Genomic DNA, 25,344 nt, shown 5'->3' with positions numbered 1-25,344 from the left:
TCATAGGAGCAGAAAGGCTGACGTTTCGGGCCTAGACCCTTCATCAGAAATAAGCACTGCATTCCCAGAAGACAAGGTCTCCAGCAATAATTCCTAGGACTCAGACACTGCCAGCGTCTGGTTGGCTAGCAGCCTCTGGCAAGATGGGACTTTAGTGAGAAAGCCTGTCGTTCACCGTGTATTATTTTACTGCATGAAGAATGTTTCTTACCGATTCTCAGAATATCTGTGTTACATACCTGAATTATTTACAATAGTTTCTGATGTGTGATGTAAATTGAAAGAATCAAAATGAAAGTACTTTAATAATTACAGAAAGAAAATTATATATCTTTCAATGAGAAAGGGGGACTGAATTGGTTTTGCATTTTTCCTTTCATCACAGATCATTTAACAGGGCAAGTGGGCAAGCCATAGCTATGTAATGCTGCTCTATATTCAATCAAGAGGAGAGTAGGATAACCCATAGAGAACAGGGCTGAGATTCTCCCTCTGCCCATTTGGTTAGCCCTAAAACTGTCAAATACCTGAACAGTAAAAGCTTCCACTATCAGCAATGGAACTGTAAAACTGTTTACAAAGAACAGCTTGACAATTTCATATGACAGAGGAAAACCATGTCCTACAATCCTGATACACAGCATGGTGGAATAGAAATCAGCTGTAGCTTTGGGCCACACCTTATTCTCCTACAGCATGTGATTCTGTGGTGAGCAATGTCTGAAATAATCAGAAACAATGGTAAAATCAACATTATCTGATGTTTCTGTGGGAAGTCGTGTAATTTTCATTATCTGTTATTGTCACTGTCACTAGGCAACTGGTATTTCTTTAAAATCTTCATCCGTTCTAAATCCGATTCCAAACAGAGTGGCAAGTATCTAACATTTCATTCAGCACTCAATCATTGTATCAGACAGTATGCACAAAAATGTTAACATCAGCTCATTATTTGTCCAAAACTAAACAGTCTGCAAATATTAATTTTGACTAGGGATTTCTTTTAAAGCATATGCATTGAACATAAAAAAGACTTCTTGTAATTAGATAAATCAATTCAAAGCAAATAAAGCCTGATTTTAAGCCTGAACAGTCAGTGGGAACTGGGCAGATGTTAAAGTGGTGGTCAGCACCTTACACTACATTCCCAGTCTATTTGTGCCTCATGGTAATTTAAAGCCCAGGTCTTGGACAGTCTGAAATCTACAGTCTGAGACCAGTGCAAGCTTCTTAAATATGGAAAGGCCAGTGTCTAATGACATCAATCCAATAACCAAAAATGCTTCATACCCACCACTCACCTCATTGGAGACCATTCCCTTCAATATATAGTAATGGCCTGTCACCCTGCATTTTTCTACTCCAGAACATTTCACCATTCTCACCTGTTTTGAGCTATGTGAAAAATTAAGGAGTAGGTGTTAAAAAAGAACCAGGCCTCACATCATCTTGTCGTGGGTGCTTGCCAACTAAGCGATCTGTACAATCCACACTCATGCTCAACTGAAATACACAAAAATCTACACTAACACACTAGTGTAGTACTAAAGGAGTGCTGCAACATTGGAGGTCCTGTCTTTTGGTCAAGATACTAAACCAACACCCTGTTACCCCTTCATATGAATGGTATGATTTCAAAGAATTACAGGGGATCACAGAGTCCTAACCTCAATCAACATAACAAAAACAGATTATCTGACTGTTATCACAATGTTTTTTGGATTGGTTTGCTATCTACAAAATGGTTTTGGCATTCCTTCATCACAACAACGATCATACTTCAGAAGTGCGCCATTGGTTGTAAAGTATTCTGAGATATCCGGTGGCCATGAAAAGCAGTATGTAAATGCAAGTCTTTCCTTTCTTTTCAAACTTAAAACAGGGCTTACAAATTTTACACAGTTGATTTTGATTCAGTACGATCCATCCCTTTTAACCTGCTAATATGTAAATACACAGGCAACTTGTCAGATGCTCCACATTCTGTCATTCATTTGTGAAGTAGCCCTAAATGGGTTATAAGCTAGTGTTGCCAGCTGGAAGGAAAAGTCCAGGCTGATTGAAGTAGATTATAATTTTAATTATTGTATTCCCAATAGAACTTTCTCATGGTACAGTGAATGATGCTGGAAACTACTTCCAGAATTGCAAAGTTACTCAGGGAATGAGGTTTCCCTGTAATTTTTGTGATCTGTACATTGTCACCCGTGACATCAGGTTCAGAATGCTCAGAATTTGGCTGTTGCAACTCTGAGGCATCACTATCTCTAATTGCTCATTCCCAACTTGTGATCTATATCCCTATTTGAAAAAAAATCCTTCCTTATTACCAACTCACCTCAGCTCCCTCCTGTATAGGTCCTTTAATTACCCTTTGTCTGTCACCCTTTCCTTCCCCTCCCACCCATAAAAACCGGATGGTAAGAGAAGAAAATAAGTGAATTTGGTTAATACAGTTCCCTTTCCCTTTGCAAAATTTCCATTTCATTTCTAAATAGAGTTATACGTGAAATAGCACTCCTGTTATGTTGTAAATTGAAGTTAGTAAACACAAGCCTTATGACCAGGCAAATGTGTTTCCATCACTACCTCTGAATATGCCAACATTCCAGGGAGCTTATTATAACCTGCAGCATGTTGAAATTACAGCAGTGAATAGGCAGATTGGATCTGAAATATTGAATCAGATTATTCTATTTTTAGTTCCAACAACTTGTCTGAGTATTTTAAATCTTGAATAGCTAATAATGTGACAGTATTTGAATCTTCAAATCCATTCCACTGGTTGTTCTATATACTTTCATTTCCTTTTTATTTGGTTAAATCTCCAGATACAGCCATGTATGAACAGTTAACGCTTCCCTTTGCCTTCTGCATATGAATCCATTGGTTGTTCGGACATGAGACAATTCAGAATGCACGGACTGACTATTTGCTTTCAGTCTAGCTGAGATCAGTACACTTCAAAGAGGTCAGGATGTTAGATGATAAAATACAAATAATCCTTTCAATTAGTTTGTTGTAGAGGTGTTATTTCTGTGAAAATATGTTTTGTAAAATTCCCAGATTGAATATTTAAGATCAACATGATAAATCTGCAGCATATTCTACTTTCTCAAGAGGAACATTTAAATAAACTGAAACATGTAACTTCATTTAGCATTTTGTGCATTATATTAAGTGGAATACCTAAAGATGGTGTAAAATGCTTTTTCAAATATAGCTGCACAAGTCACATCAATTACCGGCTCCCTCGTCTGTCTTGAAATAAGTGGTGATGTTTGCCCTTAAAATTTAGCCTAAAAATACATACATTCCTTTTATCTTCATTCTACATTAAACAACCATTAATTTCTATCAGCAATCATTTCAGTCATCTTTCCCCTTTCGCAAAGCGTTTCCATGGCAGCTGCACTCATCCTGGCGGCCAGCCGAGTAGATACACTCGTGTCTTATAATCAACTCAAGCTGGTGGGAGAAGAGGATTTAGGGATGGGAGGAGGCCCAGCATTTAGAAACAGTTCATCTGTTGTTCCATCATCTTATCTGAATAATGTGAACAGCACAATGAACAAGCAGCCTGGAAAATATTGTTCAGTCTGAACAATCCCAATAAGAGTTTGTGAATTCATATTATTTCACCTCGTATTATTTCTATCACCCATATTAAATAAGAAGGGAACTGGAGGTTCCACATTATTGGAAACATTTCAGCCTAGGCAATAAGCATATTCAATCATTCCATAACATGTAGGGTCTTTTTTTTAAATTGGTTGCTAACGGATAAAAACTTTCCAAAATAAACCATTTAAAACTAGCTATATTTGTAGGCTTCTTATTGAGGGCAAAAGAACTAGACCATTAATGTACTTGAACTAATCTTCACAGTTTTCATACAGAAACACGAAATATTTATTTTTACGGATGACAGCTAAATAAAAATATCCGAATCATACTCAATAAGATAAGCACTTGGAAAACCCAGCACTTACCCCTGTGAGAGCCCTGGACTGCTAATCTCTCAAATGTAAATCCCACCAGCTAGTGTCAACTTGTTTTGCATCCAGTGTATTGAAATGGCTGAGAGATGTTGATCAGCCCTCAGCCTAGACACACGCTCTTCCCAGCTTCAGCAATCAGCAGTGATGTGTCCTCATTATTAGACAAAACAGGCTTGCTTATCAACATAGGTTTTCAAACCAGTTCTAGTAAACATGTACCAACATTTGCTGGAACAGTCCACTTCAAAATAAGGGAAGATTCAAAGCAGGTAGGGAAAGCACCATTCTCTCATGTTAGGTAAAACTTGGTACCATCCTAAAAAAAATGACAGCTTCCTAACTAGCCTCAAGGTGAGCTTTTTTATTATTCACTTTAGAATAACCCACATGTGAAGGATATTTAACAAGTCAAACCAGCATTGAAATGCACAGGGGGCATTACTTGTCACTAACTACACAGCTAATGGAGTAGGAGACCATAATGTGAAACACCACTAATGTCGAACATATCTTGGAATCTGTCATTGTGTTGATAAGCACCATCACACATTGCCTTCATTTCTCTAAATTTTAGATCTGTCCACTCTGGTCCTAATTGGAAACAAATTCTGCTCCAGTATTTTCCACCTGTTTTTAATCTGCCCTCTCGTGCCTTCTATGCCTCATGTACTGACTGGGCTCTCATAACTGTTGCTATATTAAAGTTTCCTTTGTCCTGAGATGGAATTTTTCCAGTGACGGGATGAAGATTCAGAGAAAGGCACCACCCCCTTGAATTTATTTATGAACCTGTCAAGTTTTGCTGGATGGTGCAAAGGAAATGCATGTTGTGCCTCACCAAACAACAATCAAAATTCTTTCAATTAGTGGTGGAACGACCCAGCAAACAAGAACAATCATATGAAATACATTTCACTTCCAGGTGATAAATGTATACCCGATCCAAACAGAATTTCAACACGCTAAACCACAGCCCATACACTTTGTTGTAAAGAATTCCTGATCCAAGTACAACACTTCAATGTAATGGCCTTATCCAAGAACAAAACATACTCCAATTATCCAACTTACAATGTTCAGCATAGCTAAAATAATTGACTGACTGCCAGGTCTAAACCTGTAGCAGCAGGAAACTTTAACAATTCCATCAGCTTCCTGTGAAAAGCAAGGTTTGTATTTCTTTATTTCTGGACACTTTGTATAAATGCTGTAAATAGTTGCTATTTTATCTCCAGGTTATAACTCCCAACCAAACATAATCATGAACAAAGGAGTTATACTTCACTTGCACTTGGATTGTTCCAGAGTCCTTTGAAATTTCAATAATCTTTTGTTTGAAAAATCACTATCTCATTCTGAAAATAATCATGTGAGAGCCAATACAAACATGACAAACTTGTTTCACAGGAGTCACGTTGTCAATAAATTGAACTTGCTGTCCACAGCATCAAGGTCTATGGAAGTTGCTGGGCATTTCCACATTTAATCAGCCAACAAAATAAAATTGCGTGTATTAGAGAGAAAAAAAAATCTATGGTCAGTTGAAAGCAGTGAAACAACAGGAATTGAAAGACATTGGAAAGTACTTACGAGACAGAAATAGGCCATTCAGCCCAACAGCTTACACGGACACGTACTGTGCTGGCTGTAATTAACATTGTACAAGTTAAGATAATTACAAAATATTTCTTTCTATTCGCCTCTTCTAGATCAATAATTCTCTTAATTATGTTCTTAAAATTTGAAATGTATCTCAAAAGGGATAAAAGGAGAATAAAGTTGTAAAACAATTTGGATACTGACCAGTCAAATGCTGAATACAATGTTCCAAACTAATATGAAATGGAATCAAAATTAACTGGTTCTTGCATTTCAGAGTAAGTAGTTGAGTAGAACTTGTCTGAGCTTCTATCACTGACTCAATTAACGTTTGCAAGATGACGATGTAACTGCAGATTCCTGTGGCACTAAGAATGCATCTGAGACGCTGCCTATATTTAGATGCCACAAACAGCAGAGAAAGAGGAGCTGGCTGTCAAAAAATTCTGCCACTCCTTGCCAACTTCTAGAGATACAGAGCAATGACACAATTTGTTCTCTTTGTAATGGACCTATATTTAAGTATGTTGGGAAAATGTTCTGTTTTTCACCGTGAAGTGGGGGGTGGGCAACGTTGGAGTAGAAGGTCACAGAACGTTGACCATTAAAGTGTCCTATAACCAACTGACTGCATTTTATACGAGCCTTATTGACACTCACAACATGCCTGATCCCATCAAAGTTAGGATCATAGGAATTCCCAATCTTGGAAGTTGCTGCCTTGCCTTTATCAATTGTACTGGCTTTGGAAAGGATCTGTCCCTCACAAGAACCTACAGAATCACCAATACATGTCTGAGACAGGGTATCCAGGGGTCAACCTGATTTTATGGAAAATACAGTCAAAAGAAGACCAACATAAAATTACACATATTAAATGGAAAATTTGCTAAACTGACTAAATTTCATTTCTTTGAAGTTCATACTATGCCTTGTTATGGTGTATGCTACAGGATTGCAACCAATGTCCCCATGCAAAATCTGTACTGAATCCAGGTCACAGAGCCAACAGTACTATGAAACTGAGGCTCTGCACTTTGCAAAGACTTCATTCATTTCCTCTTAAATTATTAAGTTGCTTTCAACTATATAAGCAAAACCTTTGGCTTTCTGCCTAGAGGTGATTTTTCTCTTTAAATGTCTGAGCATTTTTTTTAGTTTTGATGCACTGCATTAGCATTTGAACAATGACAATCTGTCATGTTAGGGAATCAAACGAAGATGAGTGCGATGATGTATGGTAATAGTGAAACATTAAGGTTCAGAATCTTTCATGATTTTCATTTTCATTCATAAACTGACAACATACTTTTGGTACATTATAAATTCATACCTTGGACCAAAAATAATGTTTATTTAATGCTTGGAATGGAAAGTTGAAGTAAATGAAAGTGTGACAGGGCGCATTGTGATCTTTGAGCAGCACAGTCAGGGTCTGTTTTTAGAACTAAAGATAACTGCAGGACTAAGTGTCAGAGATTAAATAAGTCTTTCACGAGGCTTAGAAAACAACTGTGAATCTAAATTGGTTTGTGCTTGAAAAAAATAGCAACTTGTGACTTTTATATCAAATCTTTTGATTTATTACATTTGTCTCCTGATTTATGAGATGGTTGGATTTGCATTACAAGTTGTCTATGAATTCCTTTGGAAAGCAGAGGACCTTTGAGGGAAGGAAGAGACTACAGTGTCTATTCAGATAGATTTTACAGTGTGGCAAGTTAGTTAATTATCATTCTGAGCAACCCCGAAGTTATTGGAAAAAACTGAAGAAAGATCAGACATGAAATTCTAGATAAAATTTTCTGCTCTCTCATGTCGCCCTCTCAGTAAAACTGAGGCCCTAGTAAAATTGGAGTCAATGTGGACCAGGAGGAAAACTCTCCACTGGTTGGAGTCACGCCTACCCTCACGTTCTTCTTATGATATCAAGATCATCAACAGCTTGTAATCAGTTTTAGTTTTGACGGCAGACCCAAGATGTAGTCCGAGAATTCCTCACACACCCAATTCACTGCAAGCATCTCTTTCTTGATGATGACGCATCATTGCTCTGTGCCGGTAAGAGCTCGGGAATCATAGTAAACTGGTTATCCGATCCCATTGTGTTAGATCTGAATTAAGACTATTCCCAGACCAGTGGATGATACATCATCACTATTATGACTAGAAGTTCAGGATCATAATGTGCAAGGACCTCAAGCAAGATGAGAAAGCCTTTGATTCAGTCCAGTGAGCACTGTTGTTGTTCAGTCCAACTCCACACCTGATCTTGCTTCAAAAGGTTACCCAAAAGGCTCATTGACTTGGGCTAAGTTAGGCTAGGATATTTTTCCCATCTTGTTCATCATTCCCATGAACCACAAGGATTCTATAATGCTCCTACATGGTGCAAATAAGACCATAAGACATTTAGCCCATCAAGTCTGCTCCGCCATTCAATCACGTCTGATATATTTCTCAACCCTATTCTCCTACATTCTCCCCAAAACCTTTGATCCCCTTAATAATCAATAATATCTATCTCTGTCTTAGATACACTCAATGACTTGGCCTCCACAGATTAATCACTCTCTGGCAGAAGAAATTCCTCCACAGAGGGTGGTGGGTGCCTGGAACTCACTGCCCGGGGAGGTAGTGGAAGCAGATACAATAGTCACTTTTAAAGGGCGTCTTGACAAATATATGAATAGGACGGGAATAGAGGGATGCGGTCCCTGGAAGGGTGGGGGGTTTTAGTCATGATGGGCAGCATGTCAGAGCAGGCTTGGAGGTCAAAGAACCTGTTCCTTTGCTGTAATTTTCTTTGTTCTTTGTTTTTTTTTGTTTATCTCATTCTAAAGGGTCATCCTTTCACTCTGAGGCTGTCCCCTCAGGTCCTAGTCTCTCCTATTAATGGAAACATCTTCCCCACATCCACTCATACAGCATGGAAACAGGCCCTTCAGCCTAAATTGGTCTATACTGACCATGGTGCCCACTCAGCTAGTTCCAATTGCCCGCAATTGGTCCATATCCCTCTAAACCTTCCCATCATGTACTTATCCAAATGTTTGAAATGCTGCTATTGTACCTGCCTCAACCACTTTCTCCGGCAGACCATTCCATATATGCACCACACGCTGCGTGAAGAAGTTGCCCCTCAGGTCCTTCTTAAATCTTTCCCCTCTCACCTTAAACCTATGCCCTCTAGTTTTCAATTGCCCATCCCTGGGAAAAAGACTATATGCATTCATCCTATCTATGCCCCTCATGATTTCATACGCCTCAATAAGGTCACTCATCATTCTCCTACATTCCAAGGAATAAAATCCTATCCTGGCCAACCTCTCCCTATCACTCAGGCGTACTAGTCCTGGCAAAACCTCGTGAATCTTCTTTGCACACTTTCCAGTTTTAATTGCCTTTCCTAGGGTGACCAAAACTGTACACTCCCAAGTGCAGCCTCACCAATGACTTAGTCAAGTGTAACATAATGTCCCAACTCCTATACTCAATGCCTCGACTGATGAAGGCCAGCATGTTAAATGCCTTCTTCAACACCCTGTCTACCAGTGATGCCGCTTTCAATGAACTATGTACTTGTACTCCTAGGTCCCTCTGTTCCACAACACTCCTCAGGACCTTACTATTTACTGTATAAGTCCTTGGTTTGATTTTCCAAAGTGCAACACCTCACACTTAACTGTATTGAATTGCATTTGCCAATCCTCAGCCCACTTCCCTACCTGATCAAGATCCTTCTGTAATTCTTGATACACTTCCTCGCTATCATCAATACCTCCTAATTTTGTATCATCCCCAAACTTATTAAACATGCCTTGTACTTTCACATCCAGATCTTTTATGTAAATAACGAATAACAAAGGTCCCAGGACTGACCCCTGTGGCAGACCACTAGTCAAAGGCCTCCAGTCCGAGAAACAGCCGTCAACCATCACCCTCTGCTTCCTACCATCGAGCCAGATTTGAATCCAGTTAGCTAGCTCTCCCTGGATCCCATGTGAGCTAACTTTCATGACTAGCAGGCTGTGCGGAACCTTGTCAAAGGTCTTACTAAAGTCCATATAAACAACATCCACTACCCCACCCTCATCTATCCTCTTGGTTACCTCTTCAAAAAACTCTAAAATATTGGTCAGACATCCTAGCCTCTGTCTTCTGTGGATCTACCATGATCCCTATTGTTTGAATGACATGGATGCAAAAATTTGAACCATTGGCATTGGGAATTCATATATATCATTGAGTTTCAATTTAGTATTCCACAACTTTCTTAAGACTGTCCTAATTTTGTTGTTATGTTGGACCTTTAGAGAACCCATGGATGAGAAAGACATCCAAGTGACATCCACGTTGGATATCAACTGCTCAAAAATCTTGGATGTGAACTAGATGTCAAAGGCCAGACAGTTCAGACAAGGATGGCCATGGGGGCTATAATTATGATAAGCAGGTTGGAGTTCTCATCAAGAGGAATTTGTCAGAATCCACTGTTCAAATTCAGTTTGGTGAAGATTGTGCCAGGTTTAGTTCGGCTCTTTTGTACAGACACCATTGAATGCATCTCTCATTCAAACAGGTTAACCAACTTAAGGTCTACTGGATCCATTCAGTTGAGGAACTGGTACCATAGTAGTTGGTACCATAGTAGTGCACCACATATTTGGCTGTGTGGCTTCTGAAATAGCCTCTTTTGGTGCATAGCCTCAATCTCCTCTTTCACCTTGTTTCTAAATGGATAGGAATTTCCTGGGTATCAACAGCAGATGGGGTTAAGCATATGCCTTCAGTGTGATGTGGTACACAATGTTCAGCTTCCCCTGGGCTTTAAAAATTGTCAAAATTGTTATCTAAACTCATTTGCTGACTTCTGACTGACCCATGCAACTTCTTTAAGGGGGAGTTTAAGGGCTTTGAAGGCCCTCCTGTAGAGCAAAGAACATGGTTGGTGGCTGAAAACATTCAGTGTTTCAACAATTTCCAGCTTTTTTTAAACTTAACTTTGGCTAAAGCTGGCTCTGCAGTGCATCGACAAAGGTTGTAGGGTGAACATCTCCAGCCATTGAAGATTGTCAGAAGAGTAGGTGCAGCCCCTAGGTCTAATGTGATGTATTTACAGAGGCTACCAACAGTCATGTCCATGTTCTAGTATTTAGCACCCTGGTCTGTGACTTTGACAAGAGAAAAGATTTGCCTATAACAATGGCTTCTTTCTTAATATGGGCTTCTGTAATGAAAGGGGTTTCTGCAGTATGGGTGCAGCTTTCTTCCTGCCTATGGATGTTCTTCATGCAATTTCAGGAACCTTGTAAAATGGCAGTTGGTGCCTTTTCTGCACAGTTCCTGTTTGGCGCTCCATTGTCCTTTTGGTTCTGCACCCTCTATGGCAACTCTGCTCTTGTTCAGCTTGTCTGGAACCTTGTACTGTTCAGAAATTTTGTGGGTATGTTAGGATAGAATTCTTTGCTCGCCCAAATCATAATCAGTCTCCCACTGTGCTGTCTGTTCCAGCCAGCCCACAGGTTGAGTGACTTGATCTTAATATTTCCCTGCAGCACTGTCTGTCACGAGGTTTTACTGCATGTGCTTCATACCAGTTGTTTCTGATTCTGTGGTTCTGTCATGCAATATTCCAGATGAGGCTACACTAGGTGTCTTCTACAAGTTCAACGTGACCTCCTTGCCCTGTACACTTTTGTATTCATAATTGTACAGTACAGGCCATAAGGGTCAGCTGGATCTCTCCCAACCACTTTTATCACAGGCGTGAATGTTTGAGTACAATGTGCACCAGTGCAGGTAATTTAGCGAAAGCTGCCGAAACAGGAGATATTAAGAGGGACCACAGAATGCAGGAGTGGGTGAATTGGATCTCGACACTAAAACTTGACAGGTGAATTAAACAGCTAGCGGCAAGGTACTGAAATAGTGAATGTGCATAAATGTGATATGAAACTAGTTAAAATTCTTACGAAGATAATTAAGACACTTTTCCAAGCAACTGAATGGCATTAAAAAGCACTGTTTGGAGTTCACAAGTAGAAGAAACAGGCCATCAGATCCCCAAACAGTGAAATCTGGTAGGAGATCTGTTTGGTGATGCCCGGAAGATTTGCCATCATGCAGCTGCCTTCCACAGGCAGACAGAGGGAGTTTGGAAAATTACAGGTTTATGTGGCAAACACTGGAGGGTGAGGGGTTAATAGTACAGGCTGAGGGGCAAACACTGGAGCACTTCACACAACCACTTAATTTCTCAAAGCGCTTTACTGCCAATGAAGTAGAACATAGAACATAGAACATAGAACATTACAGCGCAGTACAGGCCCTTCGGCCCTCGATGTTGCGCCGACCTGTGAAACCAATCTGAAGCCCATCTAACCTAAACTATTCCATTATCATCCATATGTTTATCCAATGACCATTTAAATGCCCTTAAAGTGGGCGAGTCTACTATTTTTGCAGGCAGGGCATTCCACGCCCTTACTACTCTCTGAGTAAAGAACCTACCTCGGACATCTGTCCTATATCTATCACCCCTCAATTTAAAGCTATGTCCCCTCGTGCTAGCCATCACCATCCGAGGAAAAAGGCTCCCACTGTCCACCCTATCTAATCCTCTGATCATCTTGTATGTCTCTATCAAGTCACCTCTTAACCTTCTTCTCTCTAACGAAAACAGCCTCAAACCCCTCAGCCTTTCCTCATAAGACCTTCCCTCCATACCAGGCAACATCCTGGTAAATCTCCTCTGCACCCTTTCCAATGCTTCCACATCCTTCCTATAATGCGGTGACCAGAACTGTACGCAATACTCCAAGTGCGGCCGCACCAGAGTTTTGTACAGCTGCAACATGACCTCATGGCTCCGAAACTCAATCCCTCTACCAATAAAACCTAACATACTGTACGCCTTCTTAACAACGCTATCAACCTGGGTGGCAACTTTGTGATCTATGCACATGGACACCGAGATCTTTCTGCTCATCCACACTACCAAGAATCTTACCATTAGCCCAGTAGTCTATATTCCTGTTACTCCTTCCAAAGTGAATCACCTCACACTTTTCCGCATTAAACTCCATTTGCCACCTCTCAGCCCAGCTCTGCAGCGTATCTATGTCCCTCTGTAACCTACAACATCCTTCCGCACTATCCACAACTCCACCGACTTTGGTGTCATCCGCAAATTTACTAACCCATCCTTCTACGCCCTCATCCAGGTCATTTATAAAAATGACAAACAGCAGTGGCCCCAAAACAGATCCTTGAGGTACACCACTAGTAACTGAACTCCAGGATGAACATTTCCCATCAACCACCACCCTCTGTCTTCTTACAGCTAGCCAATTTCTGATCCAAACCGCTAAATCACCCTCAATCCCATGCCTCCGTATTTTCTGCAATAGCCTACCATGGGGAACCTTATCAAACGCTTTACTGAAATCCAAATACACCACACCAACTGCTTTACCCTCATCCACCTGTTTGGTCACCTTCTCGAAGAACTCAATAAGGTTTGTGAGGCACGACCTACCCTTCACAAAACCGTGTTGACTATCCCTAATCAAATTATTCCTTTCTAGATGATTATAAATCCTATCTCTTATAATCCTTTCCAACACTTTACCCACAACCGAAGTAAGGCTCACTGGTCTATAATTACCAGGGTTGTCTCTACTCCCCTTCTTGAACAAGGGGACAACATTTGCTAGTCTCCAGTCTTCTGGCACTATTCCTGAAGACAATGATGACATAAAGATCAAAGCCAAAGGCTCTGCAATCTCCTCTCTAGCTTCCCAGAGAATCCTAGGATAAATCCCATCCGGCCTAGGGGACTTATCTATTTTCACACCTTCCAGAATTGCTAACACCTCCTCCTTATGAACCTCAATCCCATCTAGTCTAATAGACTGTATCTCAGTATTCTCCTCGACTACATTGTCTTTTTCCTGCGTGAACACTGACGAAAAATATTCATTTAGCACCTCTCCTATCTCTTCGGACTCCACGCACAACTTCCCACTACTGTCCTTGACTGGCCCCAATCTTACTCTAGTCATTCTTTTATTCCTGACATACCTATAGAAAGCTTTAGGGTTTTCCTTGATCCTACCTGCTAAAGACTTCTCATGTCCCCTCCTGGCTCTTCTTAGCTCTCTCTTTAGGTCCTTCCTGGCTAACTTGTAACTCTCAAGCGCCCTCACTGAGCCTTCACGCCTCATCTCTACATAAGCCTCCTTCTTCCTCTTGACAAGAAATTCAACTTCTTTAGTAAACCATGGTTCCCTTGCTCGACCACTTCCTCCCTGCCTGACAGGTACATACTTCTCAAGGACACGCAGTAGCTGTTCCTTGAACAAGCTCCACATTTCAATTGTGCCCAGCCCCTGCAGTTTCCTTCTCCATCCTATGCATCCTAAATCTTGCCTCATCGCCTCATAGTTGCCTTTCCCCCAGCTATAACTCTTGCCCTGCTTTATATACCAATCCCTTTCCATCGCTAAAGTAAACGTAACCGAATTGTGGTCACTATCACCAAAGTGCTCTCCTACCTCCAAATCTAACACCTGGCCTGGTTCATTACCCAGTACCAAATCCAATGTGGCCTCGCCTCTTGTTGGCCTATCTACATACTGTGTCAGGAAACCCTCCTGCACACATTGGACAAAAACTGACCCATCTGAAGTACTCGAACTATAGCGTTTCCAGTCAATATTTGGAAAGTTAAAGTCCCCCATAACAACTACCCTGTTACTTTCGCTCCTATCCAGAATCATCTTTGCAATCTTTTCCTCTACATCTCTGGAACTTTTCGGAGGCCTATAGAAAACTCCCAACAGGGTGACCTCTCCTTTGCTGGTTCTAACCTCAGCCCATAATACCTCAGTAGACGAGTTGTCATCAAACGTCCTTTCTGCCACCGTAATACTGTCCTTGACTAACAATGCCACACCTCCCCCTCTTTTACCACCTTCCCTGATCTTACTGAAACATCTAAACCCCAGAACCTGCAACAACCATTCCTGTCCCTGCTCTATCCATGTCTCCGAAATGGCCACAACATCGAAGTCCCAGGTACCAACCCATGCTGCAAGTTCACCCACCTTATTCCGGATGCTCCTGGCATTGAAGTCGACACACTTCAAACCACCTTCCTGCCTGCCGGTACACTCCTGCAACCTTGAAACCTTATTTATGACCTCACTACTCTCAACCTTCTGTACACTGGAGCTACAATTCAGGTTCCCACCCCCCTGTTGAATTAGTTTAAACCCTCCCGAAGAGCATTAGCAAATTTCCCCCCCAGGATATTGGTACCCCTCTGGTTCAGGTGTAGACCATCCCGTTTGTAGAGGTCCCACCTACCCCAGAATGAGCCCCAATTATCCAGGTATCTGAATCCCTCCCTCCTGCACCATTCCTGTAGCCACGTGTTCAACTGCTCTCTCTCCCTATTCCTCGCCTCGCTAGCACGTGGCACGGGTAACAAACCAGAGATAACAACTCTGTTTGTTCTAGCTCTAAGCTTCTACCCTAGCTCCTTGAATTTCTGCCTTACGTCCCCATCCCTTTTCCTACCTATGTCGTTGGTGCCTATGTGGACCATGACTTGGGGCTGCTCCCCCTCCCCCTTAAGGATCCCAAAAACACGATCCGAGACATCACGGACCCTGGCACCTGGGAGGCAACACACCAACCGCGAGTCTCTCTCGTTCCCACAGAATCTCCTATCTGTCCCCCTAACTATGGAGTCCCCAATGACTAATGCTCCCCTCCTCTCCCCCCTTCCCTTCTGAGTAACAGGGACAGACTCTGTGCCAGAGACCTGTACCCCATGGCTTACCCCTGGTAAGTCATCCCCCCCAACAGTATCCAAAATGGTATACTTGTTTTTGAGGGGAATGGCCACAGGGGATCCCTGCGCTGTCTGCCTGTTCCCTTTCCGTCCCCTGACTGTAACCCATCTACTTTTTTCCTGTACCTGAGGTGTGACTACCTCCCCGTAATTCCTCTCAATTACCCCCTCAGCCTCCCGAATGATCCGAAGTTCATCCAGCTCCAGCTCCAGTTCCCTAACACGGTTTCCGAGGAGCTGGAGTTGGGTGCACTTCCCGCAGATGAAGTCAGTGGGGACACTAGTGGTGACCCTTACCTCCCACGTTCTACAGGAGGGGCATACAACTGCCCTAACATCCATTCCCACTGTTCTGAATTCCCAAACAGACAAATTAAAAAAAATATACTGGTAGCCTTACCAAATCAGCGCTCAGAACCTTTTTTTTTGGTTAGAGGAGGAGGATGGGTGGGAGACACTACCTAGGTAGTGTTTCGGGTAAAGCAACCGCCCAAATATATTACCTCACTTACTCCAAAAATGGAGTCACGCGAGGTAAGACTTTTATAACCGAAAAGCTCACCTTCCCAGGCTGCCCTCGCGCTTCCTCCCAGACTCCCGCCGCTGAAACAACTGAAGTACTCCTGAAGAATGATCACAATTGCAATGTAGGAAACATGGCAGCCAATTTGTGCACAGAAAACTCCCAGGAACAATACTGACCCTTTTTTTGATGTTGATTGAGCAATGTATAGTTTATAAATAAGACACCTGGGATAAAACCTTTGCTTTTCTTTGAAATAGCGGAATGAGTCCTTTAATGTTCACCCAAGCAGACAGATGGGCCTCATTATAGGGTTGCATCCAAAAGACACTACTTCTGACTATATAATGCTCCATCAGTAGATATGGAGTGTTAGCCTTTAATTCCTGGCGTGGAACTTGAATGCATGATCTTCTGATTCCAAGGCAAGGTTATTTTATCAGCTGAGGAGTTTGTCAATCTAAGCACAAATACTACTTCCCACAAAGTGACCACAAGCAACTACTTAATTCCAGATTGAAATGCTGTCTCAATGATGTTTGTTGCCAAATTATATTGTCCACAGGAAATCGGGTGCTTTAAGGTTTATGTAAGACAAATTACCTCATGGATTTGCCAATATAGCAAATATAAAACACTGTGAAGTCAAATCAAAGGATCGTCACATCTGCTTCCAAGTTGTTAGTATAACAACAAATCACAATGATGAGTTCACCTACTTTGAATTTTTTTGGAGAAAATAGGATGAAAATATACACAAAGTACGAAGGGCTGTGGAAGCATTTTATACCATCTGAAAAATCCACACTCTTTTTAGGTGGTTCAAAGCTTGAACACTCGCATTCTTGCAGGAAGGTGGGTGAGAGGAGGTGTGGTCTAGGTAGCTGTGGGAGTCGGTGGGCTTGAAATGGATGTCGGTTTTGAGGCGGTCACCAGAGATGGAGACGGAGAGGTCCACGAAGGGGAGGGAGGTATCGGAGATGGCCCAGGTGAACTTGAGGTTGGGGTGAAAGGTGAACAGTTCATCAACTTTACTAACACCCTTCACCCCAACCTCGTTTACCCTGACCGTCTCTGATACATCTCTCTCCTTACTGGACCTCTCCGTCTCCATCTCTGATGACCGCCTCAAAACCGACATCCATTTCAAGCTCACCGACTCCCACAGCTACCTAGACCACACCTCCTCTCACCCACCTTCCTGCAAGAATGCGATCCCCTACTCACAATTCTTCAGCCTCCACCACATCTGTTCCCAAGGTGGGGCGTTCCACTCCCAAACATCCTAGATGTCCTCCTATTTCAAGGACTGCAACCTTCCCCCCTCCGGTGATCAAAAATGGCCTCAACCGCATCTCTTGCGGTTCCCGCACCTCTGCCCTCACATCTCCTCCCCCCAACAAAAACAAAGACAGAATCCCCCTTTGTCCTCACATATCACCCCACTCACCTCCAGATTCAACGTATCATGCTCTGCCATTTCGGCCACCTACAATCCGACCCCACAACCAAAGATATATTTCCCACCCCACCCCTATCTGCCTTTTGTAGGGACCTCTCTCTCCGCGACTTCCTCGTCCACTTCACACTCCCCACCAGCCCCACCACCCCCGGCACCTTTCCCTGCAACCGCAGAAAGTGCTACACCTGCTCCTACACCTCCCCCCTCACCTCCATTCAAGGTCCAATACAAATCTTCCACGTTAGACAGAGGATCACCTGCATATTTGTCAATATGGCCTATTGCATCCGCTGCTCCCGACGTAGCCTCCTCTACATCGGTGAGACCAAGCGGAGGCTTGGAGACCCGGAGACCACTTTGTGGAGCACCTGCGCTGTGTTCACGACAAACGACAACACCTTCCGGTCACAAACCACTTCAACTCCCCCTCCCACTCCCTGGGTGATATGTCCATCCTGGGCCTCCTCCAGTGTCACAATGACACCATCTGCAAACTGCAGGAGCAGCACCTCATATTCCACCTCCGGAGCCTACAGCCCAATGGCCTAAAAATGGATTTTACCAGCTTCAAAATCTCCCCACCCCGGCCTCATCTCGTGACTAATGCTCCCGCTCATCCCTGCCTCCTTGACTTGACACAACTTGTCCATCTTCTCTCCCACCTATCCGCCCCTCCCACTTCACTGACCAATCCCCATCACTGTCTACCTGCACTCACCTATCACCCTCCCACCCCTCCTCTCTATTTATTTCCGAGCTCCCTTCCCCCTCCCCATTTCTGAAAAAGGGTCCCGGCCCAAAATTTCAACTTTCCGGCTCCTCTGAAGCTGCATGGCCTGCTGTGTTCCTCCAACTCCACACTGTGTTATCACTGAAAAGAGAAACATGTTGCCAAAGCTATACATCTTGCAATCATCAAGACAAATACAAGAATGCCAAGCATCAGATGATCACAACAATTTATACAATAGGTGAAAAGGACGCTGGTAGGTTGGCAAGTCAACTCTGGTTGGCCGAGACATTGCAATCGGGAGAGCAACAGAGTACTATAATCTCCCCAAGGCCTCTGGTGATTCAAAATATAAAGTGCAAAGTTTAAACAAATTCCCCTTATTTGCAGGGAACAGGTCCATGTGTATGAATGTAGGTCATTTTTAGATGAATAAGCCAAATTATGAACTTGACTGAAGATCTTAAATTGGCGGTTAGTGCAGCTATTAGCATATTGAATTACCAGGGAGCTTGGAAAGCTCCACATTTAATAATATGAACAAGTTTGTGGGTTTCTCTGAAATGATTGCAACATGGTGCTCAATTTTATATACATGTTTAGGTGGGAATTTAAGTCACAATTAACAACTTGTTATTGGGTACTGCTACCTCAAGGAATATTTTTCTTTACAAATTGTAACTTTTCCTCATGAATCCAGACTTGCCCCATTTCTGAAGAAGGGTCTAGGCCCAAAACGTCAGCCTTCGTGCTCCTCTGATGCTGCTTGGCCTGCTGTGTTCATCCAGCTCTACACCTTGTTATCTCAGATTTTCCAGCATCTGCAGTTTCTACTATCTCTTGCCCGTTTTTGAACTCTGAGAAGAAGATTCTGAAATAGAGCCATATTGGACTCCAAATGTTAACTCTGTTTCTGGATGCTGCCAAATCCACTGAGTATTTCCAGAATGCACTGACATGGAAACAGATCCTCCCTTATCAAACTGCCTTGTCGAGCCTGCAGCTTGGAGTTTGAAGCTGCCTAGCCACCCCCGCCTACACCCAGCCTGAAGCCTGAATTACAGTATTGCATCTATTAGGAAGCCATGAAATATTATTGTGACTAAAGCAGTAATCAATCCACAGTCAACTTGTATAGTGCTACAAATTGTAACAAGTCACTCCCACTAGTACCACTGCTGATAGCTAACATATAGTATTGAAGTTGCCATGCAACTACAATTAACTCACAAAATACTCCTGCTATTGAAGCAGTAATTAACCAACAATTTAAGCGTAAAGATTGATTTCCAACAACTTTACTACAAATTACAATTGAGGTTAATAATTAAAGCAGCAATGTGTGGCACTATAAAGTACTGTTGAGGTTAAGGACAAAGAACAGCACAGCCTAAGGTAGGCAGATCGACGCAGAAAGTGACTCCAGGGATCAGTGAACTGCAGCAACTTCAGGCACCATGTGCCACAGATCAGGACGCAAGGCCAGGGGGTAGCAATGCAGCTTCAAAATGCAGACATGGTAAAGCAATATGTTTCAAATGCTTCACTGGAGGTTTCTTCTGCAGTCGGTTCTCGAGAGTGTTTGCACTTGCATGGGTCCAGCTGATAGGGTGCGCATACATAGTTCTTGTTCAAAAATCCTGAAATTTCAGAGCTCGCTCGAAGTTGTGAAAAAAGGCTTAGTTTTACTTGGGAATCATATCTGTTATGATAAAGGGTATATACGTGTATCAGATTTTTGCCTTTTGGCACAAGGGCAATGGAAAAATAAACCTTCATTGCCATTCTGTGTTTGAATATGAATTTGGCGCCACGTGCATACCTTCAGCAGAGACTCTGAAATGCTCCAACAACAGATTTCTGACAATCACACTTCAAGAAGGATATATCCCTAACTGTGCGCACACAATTTTTTGACATATAAACAGCTTGGGTTATTTAAATATGACATTATACTATTGCGCACAAATTGGAAATTTATCCAACAACTAGGATAATCTGCAATGATGTCCGACAAAGCAAATCTGTTTTTCTCACTGATAACAGTGTCAAAGAAGAATAAATCTCTCCAGCCAAGCTCTTCCAGTACATCTACTCAACAAAGTGGAAAATTACCCAGGTATTTCCTGAGCATGAAAAGCAAGACAAGTCCAATCTAGCTAAGTACCTCCCCAAAATCCACTCCCAATCAGCAGCAATGATAGAAAAGGTATTTTCTTAGTATTTACCTGCTCACTGATTTACAGTTCAGGCTGTGCCAGACCTCATTACAGTCTTTCCCCAAACATGGAATCAAATTTCGCGAGTGAGGTGAAAGTTACTTCAACATCAAGGCAGAATTTGACTGAGTGTGCCATCAAGGAGCTCGAGCAAAACTTAGGTCAATGGGAAATCTCCCTAGTGGTTGTTGTTGGAAGCCACATCTTAATTCAGGAATATCAGTACCGGGGTTCCTCAAGTAGTGTCCTAGTCCTAAACATCCTCAGTTGATTCATCAATGACCTTCCCTCCATCATATGGCCAGGAGGGAAAAAAAATCAAACCAGAACTTAACTAACAGTAATAGTTTCACAAGATTAATTTTACTCACTTACTTGAACAAAAAAAAATTGGGGCAGTTCAAGGACAATTAAACTAACATGATCATTTTGTGGTATACCTGATTCTGGTCAATAATATACATAAGTTGAATACATTGCACATACACACACGTACTTCTGTGGAAGGGTCACCAGACCCGAAATGTTAACTCTGTTTTTTCCTTCACAGATGCTGCCAGACCTGCTGAGCTTTTCCAGCAACTTTGTTTTTGTTCCTGATTTACAGCATCCGCAGTTCTTTTGGTTTTTATTGAATACATTGCAGTTGTCACGCCTCACAACATTAATTCTAATTGTACCAATAATTTGAATGTTACTACATTAACACTTTCAACTTCTTAATCATGTTAATTTGAAGCTGTTTCACCTCAATCTATTCAACACATTTTAACTTCAATTGATTACAAACAGCATTTGCAATATTGACAGAGACTACACATAAAGTCAGGGTGTGTAGGCCAGTAAATGAAATATTGCAGGTTAAAAAATGTATACATCTTCTCCAAGTGGTCAAACTGACTGAAGTGTTTCAGGACACTGAAACTACATTTGCAAGGAACAAAACACTGCAACAATCGCCTAATGATATATTGCAACGTATGATGAGTGTGAAACACATCTTATTCGAGTCTTGGTACTGTCTTTGAAGAACAAATATCACAGTGGCTAACATTTGCATGGTAAAACAGTGCTACCTTGTGGCATTCTTCTTGTTTTGCTTTAATTTCTTCATATTAAGCTATCCATTCACACATGGCAAAAATAATAAAATCATGGCAATGTAAAATTGACCTCTTTTAGTAAATATAGCCCCATGATTACAAAAGAAAAGCCAAAACATTGAAATACCTACACTGAAGGCAAGATTATTTCTAACCTTTTCATTTACTCTTAATTAACAATGCTCTAAAATGGAAGGCTAATTAATGCCAATGTCAATACAGTGGGTCACTTCTGAGAACTTCCTTTATTAGCCTTTACATAATGGAAAACATCACAGGTAATTAGATACTGTATAACGAAAGACAAAAATAGCTTGGAACTCACTCCCACATATTTCTCCGTATTTATTTATGGAAAAATATAAGTTAACATTTTAGGTGCATGTTCTTTCTCAAATATTTTGGTTTGTATTTGTAGGTATGTAGTCATCTTATTCTATTAGCTTATTGACTGGCTACCATGACAGAATGTTAATATATCAGGTAAGTTATGGATTTTTCAATTTATCTCTGGCTTAGTCAATGATAACACAACTAGGTCACAGTAGAACGGTACGCCACGTTCTGTGGCCTCTGGATAACTGTCCCTTTAGACCACAAGCATGTGTTACATTGTGGAATTCAAGCCATTCAAGAGATACACGATGGAATAGAAAACACTTCACAACAATGAGTAATGTGCAGAATCTCTATTTTTCCTCATTTCACATAAGATCTGCTGATTTTAAAAAAAAAGTCTAATGAGGAAATAAAATTATCTCATTTATCAGAGGAATGAAGCATTCAGGTGGATATCTGACGAACAGTACTATTGTGAATGGAATACAACAAACATTTCGTACCTGAACTAAGTTGTGAGTTGTTAGCATTCCGTGATTATACAATTGTCAATTCTATCAACCAATCTCAGTCTTAATTGATGGCAGTGATTTCAAAGCAAAATGTCTGGTTTGAATTAAAACTGAAGTAAAACCTTGGCGTCTTTGTATTTGAGAAACAGCAGCATTTTAATTATGAAAAAATGCCTCAGCCATTAAGTTATAACAATAGAGATAATAACACACAGCAGATGCATCATAACACAAATATCTAATGCACCCATCTGAACACCCTATTGCCCACCTTAGCAAAGTTCATAGGGCCAAAAAGGAGTTTCTAATTACCTCAGCAATGACAAGAAACAATGCCACTGGGTTTGTAATGTAAATGGCTTATTCTTATAGGACTGGATTTTTCCAACAGGTAAAAGATCCCACAGCCATGACCAAAAGCAGGATGCAAGCCCTTGTGGGCTTTCAGATGCAGCATGGCATTTTACTAACAGAGATGACCAACACTAAAGCTGCAAGAAGATGAAGATGTCTCCATTTTGAGGACCCACAAAGAAAAAGGTATGTTTTTAATATCTGGCAGTCTGATATAGTACAAAGGTGATGCATATTTTAATCATAAGATGATGTAACACTGACATCAGCAGTCACATGCTATTGAGACACTGAGAAAAGAGGATGGAATAACCTATACTAAAGAGCTGTACTAAGAGATCAGAATTATATGTGATGGTGTGTAAATAGAAGAGTTTGCAGAAACTCCTGAGAGTTAGACAATTGTCATCTTCAGGTAGAGTGGAGACAGTACAATCTGAGGGAGCAGTCTCTCAGCAGTGCAGAAGAGATCACAAAAAAGTTCCAAACCTTGTGGCATAAGGACTGCTCAACGAAAGGTTGTATCAGTAATGACAGATCAAATCATCTGCAACATTGTCTCGAGAGGTTCTCATCTGTGCAATTCCAGGAATATTTAAAATCAATCTTAAATTATTTTAGAAAGCAGATAAAATGTAATAGGGAAAATCATGACTCTCAGACAGGAGTTTCATATTAGAAATTTCTATCTGTTATTAAAGAAGCAGAGAATGTGGGGGAACTTTACATTGCAACAATTACTCATGGGACTTCTATCTTTAACAATAGTCCTTTATTATTGTAGGCTATTTCTGCTATGGTCAGTGTAACTCCACATTCATTATTTTTATTCTGAATATTCCAGGAACTTTCATACTGAAGCTTGCTGATTAAGCCTTACTTAGCTTTAGGTTTTACGATTGCATATTTTAAATATATACCAGAATATGAGATAACTGAGGTTCAGTACCAGACTTGTGATTTAGAATTTTCACACAGTAATTTATGGTCTCAACAAGGCCAATTGAAAAGAAATTTGAGAACAATACAAGATGGGATATCAGCTCATTATGAGTGTTTTATGCTAATGGTGATGATCAATTAATTCTCAGATTATTTACTTAATTAAAATAATTAAAACAATACTGAAAGAAGTCAAAGTCACCCTACTGAAATGGACATCCCAGAAACAAATCAAAGATCAATCAGCACTAGAAACGTGTTATGTAGCATAAACAGACTGCTTCACCAGCCGATGACTTGGTCCCTGTCACAATTTTACTTTCAATCTAGCTGTGCAGTGCAAATCAGGCATGAGAAACAATACAGAAAACAACAAATGCTGGAGATCACAGCGGGTCATCTAGAATCGAAACATTAGCTTGCTTTCTCTCCGTAGATGCTGTCTGACCCACTGTAACCGCCAGCATTTCTTGTTTTCACTACAGATTCCAGCATCTGCAATAATTTGCTCCTACATGTAAAACAATACTGCTTTGATAAAATAACCTAATTATTAATTAGTTGCAAAAACTCCTGTGAGGTAGAATATATGTTGACAAATATCAGTTCTGAGGAAGGGTCACCGGACCCGAAATGTTAACCCTGATTTTTTTCTTCACAGATGCTGCCAGACCTGCTGAGTTTTTCCAGAAACGTTTTTTGTTCTTTATTTATAGCATCCACAGTTCTTTCGGTTAGAATTGATGATAAACCAGCTTGTTTTAAACAAAACCTAGGTTTATATGTAACATTTCACTTGGCAAACTTCAGAAACATAATAGGTGGTAAAAATGCCACCACAAAGCTGTCATGAATTAGCAACACTTTTTTACAACACGTTGTAATGCTTTGAAATACCTCTGATTCTTTCTAACAGAACATATACATTTGGCAGAACCCAGTTGGGAATTATGCAAGGAATATGTCTATTCATAAGATTTTCAGACAAGAAATCCCTACCTCCAAGACCTTTCCAGTGATGAATTTGCCACAGTCTTCACATTTCACACCAAATAGACTCTGATAATCCTTTTCACAATAGGGAGCACCATCCCTATTAGAGGTTGTGAGTAAAAGGAAGATAGACAAAATAAGAACACTATCATAAAGTACTGCAAAAGATTACTAATAAAAGCTGAAGTCTTTGCTCTTGAAAACTTATTAACAGAATTAGATTTAGTACCAGATACATAAGGTTAACTCAGATCTCTTAAATATCAATACCATCAGTTCTAACAGGACATATTTACAAGTGCTAACGGAAGATAAATATTAAAAGGCAAAACTCATTTGCAGTACAGTGTGACTTAAACCATTTTTAAACAATAAAATGAATTTAATCATGCTTAAAGTTTTCACAAGATCACAAGATAAATATGAATAAGGAAACTCATTTGCCCACCTAATGTGTCTCAAAAGGTTTTTGCTTCATGTGACCTCACTTGGAGTCCCAGTGCAGGTGCTGACAGTTCCTGGCATCAAGGTTCAGCGAACACAGATGTAGCCAACAAATTCACTACTGAACACCATCAAAATGCCAGGGATCATTCGTGAATCTCTGAGGAGCTGCTGCGCTACTCACAAGCCAGTTGTCTCCCAAATTGAATCAGAGATAGTAGGAACTGCAGATGCTGGAGAATCCGAGACAACAAGGTGCAG

At 41.0% G+C, this 25,344-nt stretch overlaps 1 protein-coding gene across 1 annotated transcript in view; it reads right to left on the bottom strand.

Moving 5' to 3' along the window:
* LOC125485620 overlaps positions 1 to 25,344 on the bottom strand; it is a 61,813-nt gene that overhangs the window by 14,454 nt on the left and 22,015 nt on the right. The window lies entirely within an intron of this gene.

The sequence above is a fragment of the Rhincodon typus genome, chromosome 20, assembly GCF_021869965.1.
Source record: "Rhincodon typus isolate 14 chromosome 20, sRhiTyp1.1, whole genome shotgun sequence".
Lineage (NCBI taxonomy): Eukaryota > Metazoa > Chordata > Chondrichthyes > Orectolobiformes > Rhincodontidae > Rhincodon > Rhincodon typus.
Note: the sequence above shows the minus strand (reverse complement) of the source record. Positions and strands in the feature narration are given on the sequence as shown.